The following is a 14,145-nucleotide window of genomic DNA, read 5'->3' as shown; positions in this document are numbered from 1 at the left end:
TTGCAATTTCACTTTTCCTCCATGTTGGTCAGCTTCATAGTCATTGATGCTACATTTTCTTTATTCATTACATAAAATCGAAGAAACAAATTTATTTCTACACAAAACTCCAAATAAGACACAAATGAAATATATTTTGATGCCTGATTTATTTATTTTTGTTTTTTGGTGTCAATGTGCCATACTAGTGATTATGAACATAATCTATGATAAATTATCCAACTATAAATATGACCCAGGGCTGTACAAAAAGATGATTGATCAATTTGTAACTGTGAAAGAAATTGTGTTTTAAATCAGGCATGTATATATTTCTTTGTCTTATATGTCCTCTGGGGGACAGTGTTACACAAAAATTAGTGTGCCTCTTGTTGTATGTACTCTGTATTTGTAACACAGTGAATTATTTGTAGCAATAGTTTTTTTTTTTTTCCGAGACACTACCAAACCATTATTATATATTTTTTAAAATATTTAATCAGCATGATCTTAAGTTTGTTGCATGATTTTTATATTTTCAGTACAGAATGTATTTCGCCCTGAGAAAACATTTCGGTTTTAAATCAATTTCTGAAAAGTGCGCATCGGAAAAATCCATTAGTTCACAACAATGAAGACAACACTGGTTTAATTAATTAAACATCCTCTCCCTGTCTCTTTCTAGGCCACAACTTTGTTGATGTTTTGCTTCAGCTGTTTCAGCTGCACATATTGAGTGACCTGTCAGGTCTCCTCTCTCTTAAGTGGGAAAACTTAAAATGGCTGGTTTTGACTGAACAAAAGCTCCAAATTAGGAACACTTTAATTCAATATGACAATGCTTTCATGAGCACACCAGCAGCTTTTTAATGTTCATCTGCAGATAAAGATTTTGACTCCGAAACTCGTTAGAAAACTATCGTGAGTTCAGCAGAAGTATGTGGGTTTGTGGCTTATTATTTAATATTGTTCCAGGCATTTTTCCAAGTATTACTTTTCACAGTGATGCACAATCCATCATGCTGAGCCTTAAAAGACACCTGATATTTTTCCATGTCCCATGGTTTACTCTCTGTCTATATCAGTGTCAGTATTTGAACGATTATAGGCGTCTTCAGAGTCAAACCCTTGATGGTTTCGCTTTTGATGCACTTTCTGTGATGTAAAAGTGAGGAAAAAAGACAGATTAACTTTCCATCTGTTGTCCAACCTGTTGATTGAAAGATATTAACAAGACGTTAATATCTATAATAACATTGTAACTAAATCTGCTGTTTTGATGGACAATATACTGCAACTTCATTGGTCACGGTGTAGAACTCTAAGTTGCCTATAGTTAATAGACATGTTGCGTAACCTAGTTAAACCAGTGCAAAAAGACATTCAATGGCAAGACAGTTATCATCTGTGGTTGTCATGGAGCTCACCAAAAGAGCTGCATGATGACATAGGTAGGTAATAGGAGATAATGCACTGTATGCATTGATCTCCCCCTCTTTTTCAGTAAATCTCCTATTTTACCTTGTAATAAAGTGACAGGTCCAGGTTTATGTTTGTAGTTTACGCTTTATCGAGCACTCTGTCATTACAGATAATCTCTGTCCAGGAAAACATAATTGAGGGTACAATTAATCAGTGTTAATGTGCACACCCAGAGATATAAATATATATACCTTTTTTTTCCTCTATCTTTGTCTCTGGAAAGGAGGAGAAAGAGACTTCAAACTTTGGTTTGAAGCTGAGAACTGACAGACTGAATATCTTGGAACAGTCCTGTCAACAGAAACAATTTAAGATTTAAGATTTTAAACTGGAATTGATATTTATACCAGATGTTGTGGATTCATATCTCAACAGAAGGAAAAATAATTTGTAGCTTTGCTTTTTTACCTGAGGGCGGCACAGTGTTAAAGTGGTTAGCCTCACAGCAAAAAGGTTCCGGGTTTGATTCCTTGTTAGAATCTGGAGCCTTTGTGTGAGGGGTTTGCATGTTCTCTCTGTGCCTGCTTGAGTTTTCTCATGGTACTCTGACTTCCTCCCACAGTACAAAGACATGCAGGTTGGGGTTAGGTTAATTGGTGACTAAATTGTCCATAGGTGTGAGTGTGAAAACGTGTGTGTCTCTGTGTGTCAGCCCTGTGACAGACTGTCCAGGGTGTTCCCTGCTAACTTATAGGATACTCACTATGTATATGAACAAACATCCGTTTCAGATTTCTCTCATGTCAGCCACTCCCTTGAAATAGTCTGAAAATGTTTCAGTTTCTGTGAAGGTCTTATCAAACTGGACACATTTCTCTTTCACAGAGAAACATGACCTAAACCATGACTAAAGAGAGTGCTGACAAATGTTTGTCATGAATGTGAAAATCATCAAAGAACAGGCATTCAGCTTCATTGTAATGAGACAGTAGCATTAAGGTTTCCATTCCACTCTTACAATGGCAAACATAGATAGTATATAGACAGATAACACAGGTAAAATATTTGCCTCTAAATGGAAAGTCAATACCCAAGCAATTCAGGACTTTTGTATATCACAGGGTTAATCCATTACACAGAGCGGAGCTTTGTGGCTTTTATTTTTGTAATGTGACATTTGAGACTGTGTAGCTTTTTTTTCTGAAATTGAATTAGAAAGAAAATATTGAAAATACTCATTTTTGTTTTTTGAATCAGTATAAGGGAAATTACCAACCCAGATTGAATGAATGAATAATATATAAGGAATATACAATATACACTTTTAATACCTAACTTTTATTTTGTCATTTGAACTCTCCTGCAAGCCCTTAAGGAAAATATATGACAAGATAATGTTTACTTAATAACTGTTCGGCTCCCAGTAGTTACCAGCTCATTATAAAGGTTTGTTCATTTAAGAGTAATCTTAAAACATCCATCTTTAAAACAATCGGGGGTCACAGAATCTGTTGAAAAATGAATGAGCTTATTAAAGCAGGATGTGATTTTATGTTTTTCAGCTCAGTTCAGATTTAGTAATAAATATACACCACCAACATGCAGCTGTTACACTTTAATACAATAAAGATTAATTTAATTGCATTATATTTCTACGCACTCATGTGCGATAAGAGCCAGTGAGACAATAAACATCTCAGTGATTCAACTTGTGCCTTAATTTAATTTACTGATGTGGACATTTGCATGGAGTGATGTATCTGGCTACACTTTTCAGCTGTGCAAAAATATTCCAAATGAAAAAGTGTGAAGCTGCCAGTTGATCATTCTTCACCCATTGTTTGAACAGTGACTGTCCAACAATTCTGTTACTCTAGCCAAACCCACAATCCGAGAAAGGCTTTGTTCGCCAGTCTCATTGCTTTATTCTTGTAATGAAGCATAATCACTATACAAGCAATAAAGCATAAATCTGAATTCTCTCTTCCTTTTCCAGAAATGTAAGTTAAGCATAAAAACTGTTTTTTTTACATCGTAATAGTCTTATATTTCCCTTATCATGCTTAAAACACTATAACTGACTACCTCCAAATTGCAACACAAGAACAATGCAATTTCAGCTTACTCTCATTTAATGTAGCAAGCAACAGTAACGCTGCTTTAACAGATTCTTGTATTGAGATGAATTTAATTGAAGATCAAATTTTCAGCTAACTCATGAAGCTAATGTAATCTGAAAAGCTTGATGGTTAAAATATGCTACCAGCGGTTGTCATGTCAAATCACAAAAGTGATGGTTAGAGGCTAGAAATGAGCTTGTCAGGGTTGGTAACACTTAGCCAATTGAAGTCCACACTCATCGCCACTTCCATGTAAATCTATTTCCCATTAACTTTCTTTGGGGAGGTAGATGATCTTTGCCTGTTTAATGTCCTGCAGGACTTACACCAGTTTGTGCAGGACCACTTGTCCCTCCCCGGGGCCAGTTTTGACAGGTTGTGTTGAAAGCAATCCCTCCTGACCCAACGGTACAGGCGATGCCATGCCACTTATCCAAAGTGTTTTAAATGGGCTTTGTAAGACCAAATGTGTGCAACGGAGGAGCCATAAATTCATTCGATTATACTCAAACAGAACAATATCCCAAATTTCACTTCCCAGGTTCTCACTTGAAAACACCGCTGTGCCTCTCTTCCTCTCTCTTGGGATATTTCGCTGCTTGTTTCTCACTGGGTGGTAAGAGTGCTGATCTTTTTGGTTTGGACTGATGACAGAGTTGAGAGAATGAGCGATGGTTTCACATTATGGAAAAGTTTGTGGGATGGAGAGTGGGAGCCAGGCTTTTCTCTCGAGGTCTGAATGTCGATCTAAGCCTACGTGCCTTCCTTTTCTGCTTCAGCCTCCAGCCCTATGCAGCCAGCCAGAACAGCAATCTGCACACAAACAGAAACTGAAGCCAAGGGGAAGGATGTCACAAAAATATTATATAAGGATGATAGTGGGTTTTCTGACTGGCAGACTGGAGCATCAGACTGATTTTTTTTTTTTTTTTTTTTTGTATTTGGTCCAGAATCAGGCTAAACATATCAGAAACATAATAGCTTGTTTATTCTGTTTATCCTGTCACATCAGCGTCATACAAATTTGAGTACGCTGGGTATACGTACATTTTAATACTATTCTTTAAACTGGGAATTAGTCTAAATGCCAAACAAACAATGTTAAATTGTGTGGTCCAAATAAATGTGCATCTGTTGCTATGTTCTCTCTTTGAATAACAATTTCTTTAATTGTGAATCGGAGCTAATAAGCACTTTCAATCTGACAGCAAAATTATAGTGTATACTCAGTGGCCAGTAGGAAGAGTGAGAAAAACAAGAGGCTGCTACAGCTGCTACTGGTAATGATGAAGATGGAAAACAAACAGAACTCACCAGATTGTTCTCAGTGAAATATTAAAATGATGACAGAAAAACACCTGGCACATTAGTTAGTCTGGGCCATCAGTGTTTGTAGAGTTTGTTGTCTTTTTTTTTTTTTTTTTTTTTTTAAGAACTTCATATATCAGTGCAGGGGCAGCATGGGGGCTGAGTGGTTAGCACTGTTGCCTCACAGCAAGAAGGTCGTGTGTTTGCAACCCGGCCTTTCTATGTGGAGTTTGGATGTTCTCCCTGTGCTTGTGTGGGTTTTCTCCAGGTACTCCGGTTTCCTCCCACAGTCCAAAAACATGTATGTCAGGTTGATTGGTGACTCTAAATTGCCCATAGGAGTGAGTGTGAGTATGTTTGGTTGTTTGTCTCTGTGTGTCTATATGTGGCCCTGTGATGGACTGGTGACCTGTCCAGGGTGTACCCCTGCCTTTCACCCAAAGAGAGCTGGGATAGGCTCCAGCAGATCCCCGTGACCCTGGTTAAGGAATAAGCAGGTATAGAAAATGGATGGATGGATATATCAGTGCACCTTACCTCTGTCATCCAGTCTCCTTAGAAAGGTCAGATATGACTCTTACATCCAAAATAACAAAAGCTCCAGTAGAGACATATCAAAAATGGTTGAGGTCTATTTTCTTTATCTCAGCAATTTAGTTTTTGCTTTAATATCAGTCAGTTTGGCAGCAGGAAGTACAGCTATAACAATGATGACTGAAATGTGTATGTTTACATGTTTAACAATGCCTAATTACATTAGTGGACATACAGAAGCTATTAGTGGACCAATGTAATTAAATTGCTTAGCAACCCGATATAACCTAGACACCGAATCAGCGACACTGCACATTCTTATCTTTGCTTTTCCCATTGATGCAACAAACTGTCCCTACTTTTGATGGTGCAATCTGCTTGTTTACTTTAAACTTCACTTGAGATTATGTGGAAGTTCATAAGAAAAAAAAAACAATTGAGTTGACTCATGCAGATGTGCAGCTCGTCTGAAGGAGGTCATCTGGATGTTTGTTTTTTTTTTATTGTCTCTTGTTTTCCCTCAGGGAATGCTATTACATAATGATGCTCATTAAAGTTCACATACATTTCTTCAGTTATACATGAAATTTACCTAAAAATCCAAAGACAACATGTGCATAGCTGAATAGCTATGTTATGTTTTGGTTGAATTGTTTAATGTTTAGTGTAATAAAATAAATAAAAAAAAAAACAGCCAATTAATTTGTTAAACATAATTAATCTGAACTGAGAAATGACCCTGACAACTTTACAGTCTGACACATGATTTTACAGATGAATGATTTGCAGATGTCTGAAACTGGCATCCAACTTGTATTATCATAGTAATAATATAACATTGTGCACTTGGGCAATAACATTTAATCCTGGCTACTTATACAGCCCATAATAAAAATCAATTTGTTTTTGAACTAGGAGCTATTTTGATAATAAATGTGGCATGATCTCATTACTATAAGTGTTGAGGTTAGAAGCTGCCAAGTTGGTTCCAGTGACTGGTTACTTTGGAGAGAGTAGAGGCATTGGTCTGATCATGGTGTACTCTGGCGGCTGAGTCCTGTGGTGACAGTGCAGTGGTCAGAGTAGTTTTCTCCTCCAGCAGGATATGTTGTTTTCACCACCTACCCAAATGTTGTTTGGGTTGTCTGTGTGGTTTAATAACATTTCTAACCAGGGATAGATATTTCTTTTATGATGCAAAAAACTGTGGCATTCAATTTCTCCAAATTTGACAAGTGGAATGGTATGTCAATTTACCCTGATAAATATACAGAGTGCAAGTTAAATTCACTTGACTTATACTTGAATAGGGCTCAATGAGTGCAGTGACTCCTGTACATTCCTATAGGGAAATATTCAGAATAACAGCTGAATAAGCTGTAGTGCTCCTTCAAATGTAAGTAAATAAGTGTATGCGAATTCAAACACATCTGTCTGCGTTGAAATGTAATTTTTTTTTTAAAGTTCCCCCAGAAATGTAGGATTGGGACAATCTTGAGATAACAGTGGTGAGAGGCTGTTGGATTGCCCATGTTTTTAAGTATAAGTGCCAACTTATTTCTAATGGTAAAATCCTTATATTACCTTCAAGTCATTTTTTAAGGATGCTATAGATTTGTAGACTGGAAATGCATTTTTATTTGTTCCCAAACAGCAGTTTTTTCACTTAAAGGCAGCATCTGATGCTGGTGACATTGCACTGCAGACAGCCATAATAATTAGTCACATTTAATGACTTCCAATTTTATGACAAATATTCATTATACCATGCAACATGTGGAAAATTGGTTCATTTTACGACCATAAAATCATGTTGTTGGATTGTAAAGCCAGATTACACATAGGCTATACCATATTTAGAATGTTTATGGAAAGGTCAATATAAACAAAATGTGGGGGGAAAAAAAACTACTTTAGTTGCATTCACAAATTATTGTTAATTTGACTATATGAAAAATCATATGTAGACATTTTTCAATTTCTTTCACATTTGCTTATTTATTTCTATTTCTAAGAAACATTTGTTGATAAGCACTGCATCTTAATCTACTGAGTTGATCGATCTAATCTCTCATCCCTGTTTCTGTTTATTCATCGCTCTCGTTATTCATCAAAACAAGGTCCAGCCTTTTAAGAAATCTTGGATGAATGAGAGCGTTTCTGTATTTTTCGCTTTTACTTGCAGCAACATTGCGTGAGGTTTAATGGAGCTTGAAACCACAAACTACCAAAACAAATTTCTGAAACATTCCAGAGATAATACAGAATGCATTGAATATGAACAGTCTTGCGTTTATGGTAGCATGTCTCTGGATCTTTAAAAAAGGCTCATGTATTTTTGTGAGACATACTATGAGTTAAATGAAAACAAACAGAGCAGTGTTTCCTTTCACTTAAGCCTTGTTTGTCATAAACTGGCCTGACATTTAGTCTAAATGGATTTCTAAAATAAAGTCACATTTCCCAGACTCTCTCTGCTTCTAACTCAGGTCTGTGTTTTGCATGAATGTGCCTGGGGACAGTTCTTTATCCATTAACACATAACAGTCAAATAATGTTTTATTGCCACAAAACAATTGCTTTCATTTCCTTTCTTCATGTGTTTTGCACCTTTGGCCAAATTGACGTGATTTAAAATAAACAGTGGATTCACCTATAAATGCATATTTCAGTTGATAGAAATAAAACCCAATGTTATAGATAAAACATTTCTCTTTTTGGAACAACTTGCTGAAGATGTCTTTAAACTTGTCCTTACTAACTTAATATGCCTCCGCTATTAAATGGCAGGAGAACAGAGTTAGCGTGATATTGTTTCATTCACACATTGGCCTCTGCTAAAGACAAGAGTCCTGAGGGAGGCGGATATTAGTCATTAGGGAGCTGTGAGTCACTGACAGGGGACAGAACATTTTCTACCAAAAATATGACAGGTCAGTAGGTCTCAGCACTGTGTATTTGGACACACTAGTCTGCAACAGGCCAAGTACAGCTGACAGCTGAGTTTAGTGTTGTAATATTCTGCATTCGTTACAAGAATTTGTCTTGTTTTCATGCAACACTTCACTTGAGTATTTTATGTAACTTTCACTTTTACTCCACTGCATCTATCTGATTTGTCTTACTAGTTACTTTTCAGATTAAGATTTCACATAGAGAAATCTGACAAAATAAGATACAATATAGTTTTACATAATAACATACCTGTCACAAGAGTTAGCTTTCTACTGCATGAGTACTTTTGATACTTCAAGTATTTTATTTTTTTTAATGCAGGCTATTTTTACATGAACTATTACTATCATTATTACTTTTACTATTATTTTACTCTTATTAAGCAACGATCTTAGTACTTTTTCCTCTGATGTTTTCACTCGAGGTGTTCTATTTTAAACAAATGTAATCTACGCTACAACAACTTGTGTATATCTTTAAGAAATATAAAGTAGAAGTGTGTTTCATGCATTTAATTGTTGTATGGAACTGATTTTATGCTGTTTCCCTCATGTTTGATTTTGATAGCTTAACTAATGAGGTGCACTTTGTGTTGCGCTGCACCCACATGTGGCCAAAAAAGGTAGAGGAATGTGGTGTACTCTGTGTGCACATGTAATACCCCTGATGACAGTACTTCAGATACCGGAATGGCTAGAATGGAGGATATGATTGCCTTTGTTGCTGAACATCAGCCGTTCTCCTTGATGGGGTTATTTGCATTTTATGTCCAGTATTCATTACCCAGGGCAAAGAATGGAACAGGTAAATGATCCAGAAAGATGATACTTGAGAATTATGACTAGGCCTGAATGGGAACACTGCTGGCGCTTATCAAGCACAGGCAGTAGAACATGATTAGTACTGACTAGGTGGAGATTTAAACACTAAACTCAGATGCATTTCCCCCTCAGTTTTGTCTGCATGCAGCAACACAGCTTCAAAATCCCTGGTGAAAGCACTGCCGCGTCATCACATAAATGGTCCCATTAATCCCACTCAGCACCGGACAAAAAGCCTCTTACGTCTGTAATTGATTAATTATCCCAGCTGAGATTCTCTCTCACAAAAGATATTCAAACGGTGATGAGTGGAAATGTCAAAAACATAAACAATAGCATGTTTGTGTGTGTTTGTAAGTGTGTGTGAGTGGCTTTCACCAGCTTCTGCTCGAAAATGTGACACTTGGCACCGTGATAGCCCGGCACAGCAGGAACAAATCTGTCCATGGAGAGTTTGTGTGAGGGGTGGCAGGATGTTAGCCATGGGCAGGCTTTTTTCCTGCTTCTAGCACTGGATAATGATTCCCAGCTGGACTTCTGCAGTTTGTGTGGTTACAGTGAGCAGAAGGACAGGCAGGACCTCACACCTTTCACCACATGTACACACCTGTTGAAATGCTGATTGATACAAACACACTGCTGTGCATTCTGAATAATACTTTCAAGACCATTTTGACGGTCAGACACCATCTTAAAAAAACAGCTAGATATCATTGGGAAATATGCATTTGTTTTCATGCTGAGATTTATATTGTAAGACTGACTCCACTCTGTATGGTAAATGCCAGCAGATAGTGAGCTCAGTTTCACATAAAGATTGAAAACTTAGAAAAAGAGATGGCTGTTGAAGAATTAAAAAAAAATCTCCCATTAGCAACAAATTAGTATACTATATCTCATTGTTTGATCCAAACACAGAAATGTGAAAATTCACCTTTTTTTTTTAAAGTTACTAGAAAACAGCCAATTGTTTTTACATTTTAGTTTTAGAAAGTTATAAATGCCCTCGTTTAAATCTTCATAGGAAAATGAATAAGCATATTTCCATATCGCAATCTGTGAGCAATTGCTTTAAATTGATATTGGTTTGCGGATTCAGCTCCACAGAATATTTGACGTTTCCTTTAATGAAATGAAATTTAAGTGTGCAATTACACAGTCTGCCCAAAAGTCTACTGAGTAAAAAGAGCTTTACTTTTTCATTGCACATCCCTGGATTCTATTAAGCGTGCACTTATACGTGCACTTCTATATGAGAATCCTCATGCAAATAACACATATTCATTGAACACTTTGCAGCCACTTTTTAAACACACTGCTTGCTTTTGGATGGACAAGAAAAGTCCATCAACTCTCTACTTGTCGTTCCGCTCTTGCTGCATTGCTGCTGTTTTCATCAGTGTTGCCAGTGTTGTTTTTAATGGGCTCTGGGCACAGCACCTCATGCTGTTGAACACAGGCAAAATAAATAAAGAAATAAATCATCACATCTTAGCAACACCTTTCTCAGCTCCACATTCCCCCAGAACTGGTTAGCATGCATGGTGTTGAATGAAAACAAAGTAAAAACATGCATAATCACAGAGCCTTTAGCTGACAGGGCAATCATCTTGTCATGGATAATGTCTGTGCCATGGCACGACCTGCACTGTTAACACTGGAGCGTGAAAGGGAAAACATCCCAGAGAAAATAGCGCTGGAGCATCCTTTGAACTCATATAGCAGGAAAGGGCTTTTAAGGGTCTGAAGTGCTGCTAGGATAAAAATTGCAGAAAGTACGCTAGTTGACCTTTACATAATGAAATGCAGATGAAGAAGCCAGGGCCATTTTTACAGATATTCATGGAAAGAAGCTCACATCACAGAAGCTAATCGAAACTACCATTTCTGAAGCATGTTGTAGATGGTAATTTACAATGAACAATATGTCTCAGTCTAATTATGTACAGTAGTCCGTACCAAGAGTATAATCGGTTGCACATGGCACAAGTGTGTATGTCACAAAATATTTTAATATAGAAAATCACTGCAAGCTGGCCATTATGTGAATCCTGAGAAGAAAAAAAAATTCTGCCTGAATTACTTCTAGTAGTACGATACGAAATGTGATGTTTTTCATGTCTGTGTTGTTTGGAGCCGCATTTCCTTAGTTTTGAATGTAACTGGGTAAATATGCGTATTTGTCGTGGCCATCTACAGTGGAGCTTTACAGAATATTTAAATTTATAGCGTTTTGGAGACTAATGTTAAGTTACTGCTTGAAGATTTAATGCCTGAAGAGACTACCTATTTTTCCTGTAGCTGTATTTATTGGAAGAAATTGCTGAATATAGTTCCTAGCCTCTTTTATAATTGATGAGTAATTGTTCATTTTCCCCCTCAGTGTTTTGGTCCTCATTAGTGATGACTGTGAAGAAGGGCTGCCCTGTGGCCCCGGGTGTCTGTCCCCACTGATGATGTAACACAGCTCTAAATTAGGAAGGGCTCTGTTACAACAGGCTCTAATTTAAGCTGACTCAGAGGCGACCATGCACTATCACGCCTCTGTGGTTAAGATATTAAACTCACATATGAGCGACATCCGCTCTGCAGGTTTAACTCCATGCTTTTGCATCCTACGTGTGGATTGACTAACTGTTATGTGCCTTGTTGATGTGTTTGTGCTAGTCTGGCTGTCTACAAGTATCATTGTCTCCTAACTTACAGCTGCAAACAAGCTGTGCAGGAAATGTAATACCTTGCAGATTCATCAACATAATTATAAAATAAACTAAAATGCTCACACTGTATGGATCAATGGACTGGGCCAATAGGTGGGTGCTCACAGTAAATGTTTGCATGGAGCCCCAGATCGGTTTTGTCTGTCATCCAATTGAGTGGATTCAAACAAGACCACTGCATTTTTATTAATGTGCAAAGGAAAAATATGAAGCTGCAGGTGGCTCAAGATCCAGACAGTCTTGGTCATAGCAAAATAGGTATAGCAAAATTTCAGCCATGCCAGAAATCCAACTAATCATCAACAGTCTGTTTTTCATTCATGTAATGAACCTGGCAGAAATACAAGGATGACATTGGGCTTGAACTAGTCTCCACTTTTGTGTGGCATTTATGTTGTGGGCATATGAGAGTGTAGGGAAAAAGTGGCTAATGGTTGTTAGAGGATGGTTGATATATTTAAACCAATTAACATTTAAAAGATTGATGAGTAAAAATAAAGCATAACTCTTCGCTGAGAGAATCTATTCTTTACTTTGGTGCCAGGAAGCATGAAACAGGTACAGAAAACGCAGTCATATAGAACAACACTTCTTGTACCTGAGGGATCGATAACACAGTAAAATAATGAAGCTGTACTCATGTACAGGATCGCCTTGACAACTGTGACAAAGTACAATGCTTCTTTAATTTAAAGAAAGCATCTTTAAGTTATAAGTTATATATTGTAAATTTCTACTACAGACCAATTCTAAAATAGAGTTTAGGGATAGACAGGAAGATGAATGTCTATGATGATGTTTTGTAATGCAGAATCCAGAATAAATCCATGTACTTGGTGTTATTTGTGGACAGGAGGGTTTGGATGGACAGCAGACGACAGATGTCGACATAGCGGATTGGCAGAGTCAGACCTAACCATGACATGGGCTGTTTGTACTTCATCCAGTTGTCTTCTCAGTGGACATGTTTGATCAGCTGCTGGACATTATCCTTCTCTCCGTTTTCCACTCCACATTTCTTGGACTGCTCACCTAATTCCACTCAATCTGCACTGAGGTGTGAACTGCACCGTTTCCTGTGCCAGCGCTGAATTACTGCAACCTGTCTTCCAAAGATAACTCCCTGCCTCCTTTCTTTCCTCAGCTCCCACCACCACAATGCTCATACATGTTTCACACCCTACCAGTGGGAGAGTCAAACTGTCACGGCTGTGAAGTATTTTGACATCCGTTTTATATTCACGCACCTCATGTGAAATATGGACACCCTGGAGTCTAAGGAAATGGCTGATTTGTCAGGATAAATATTCCTGGGAAATGACACTGTCAAGCAGATTAGGACCAGCAGTGAGAGTGAGAAAAGATACAGAGATGAGGCAGAAATAGAAACATGTACCGTCTCTTAAAGTGATTTTCCATTTCATCCACAACAATGTGCCATTCTTTCTGTACATAATTCAGTTCCTTCTTTGATTGGAAATGTACACAAAATCCTTTCTTTAAATGTTCATAAATCTAACATCAGTCAAAGGAAATGATTCGCTATAGTCTCATCTTCAACATTTTTTTTGAAAACATGAGCTAGAAAAGTCGTACTCAAAAGTCTTTGCTTTTTTAGTCTTTAGTTGTCATAGTTTTATTTTAATTTCAGCAGCATAATGCTTCTTTATCCCATTTCATCTTAATGTTCATTTTTGTGTTTTATAATACCCAAATAATCTGATAAAAAAAGAAAGCCCTGATATAAACTTTTACTTTTACTCTACAGTTTACTGTCTTCTTGAAAAATGAGGCTCTATAGAGAAAACCATCTGTACAATCTTTGTGTCTCTGCTCCAGTTGTTTTGCTGTTCAGGGCAGACACACATTGCAGTTGGGGCTCCTGAAAAACTGTGTGTTTTAGCAGAACAGAAGGCTGGCACTTTGAACCCTGCTGTAAATGAAGCTGAAGATTTGCAGGCAGAAGAACAGGGAGGGCTGTTTGGGCAAAGACAAGGACTCATCTTCGAGCAACACAAAATAGTGTTTGGGCTGATATTGTGATTTCCTTTGCAGAAAATTCTAAATTCCACCAGCCTCCTCTAAAACTTAGGCATCAATAAAAGCAATTATTTCAGGACAGAATCTGTTTAAAAGCAATTTAGCTGTACCTCTCTTAATTGCATTTAGAATAATTTGCCATATGTTTGCTGCATTTGATAGATATATTTTTAAAAATTTTTAATAACCCAGTAAAGGAGGGGGTCTGAACAACTGTCTCTTATGTATTACAGTGTGACATAGCAT

General features: G+C 37.2%; 1 protein-coding gene across 4 annotated transcripts in view; it reads left to right on the top strand.

Annotated features, from left to right (window-relative positions):
• Positions 1-14,145, top strand: part of slc25a10a (solute carrier family 25 member 10a) — a 58,633-nt gene that overhangs the window by 3,138 nt on the left and 41,350 nt on the right. The window contains exon 12 of one of the 4 annotated variants that reach the window (XM_026324344.1): positions 12,713-13,624. The exons of the other annotated variants lie outside the window; for them this stretch is intronic. The gene's annotated coding sequence lies outside the window, so the exon portion shown is untranslated. Of the gene's footprint in view, positions 1-12,712; positions 13,625-14,145 lie in introns of those variants that run through there. 4 annotated transcript variants of the gene reach the window in all.

Source organism: Mastacembelus armatus, chromosome 8 (genome assembly GCF_900324485.2).
Source record: "Mastacembelus armatus chromosome 8, fMasArm1.2, whole genome shotgun sequence".
Lineage (NCBI taxonomy): Eukaryota > Metazoa > Chordata > Actinopteri > Synbranchiformes > Mastacembelidae > Mastacembelus > Mastacembelus armatus.
This window is presented reverse-complemented; position numbering and strand designations above follow the sequence as displayed.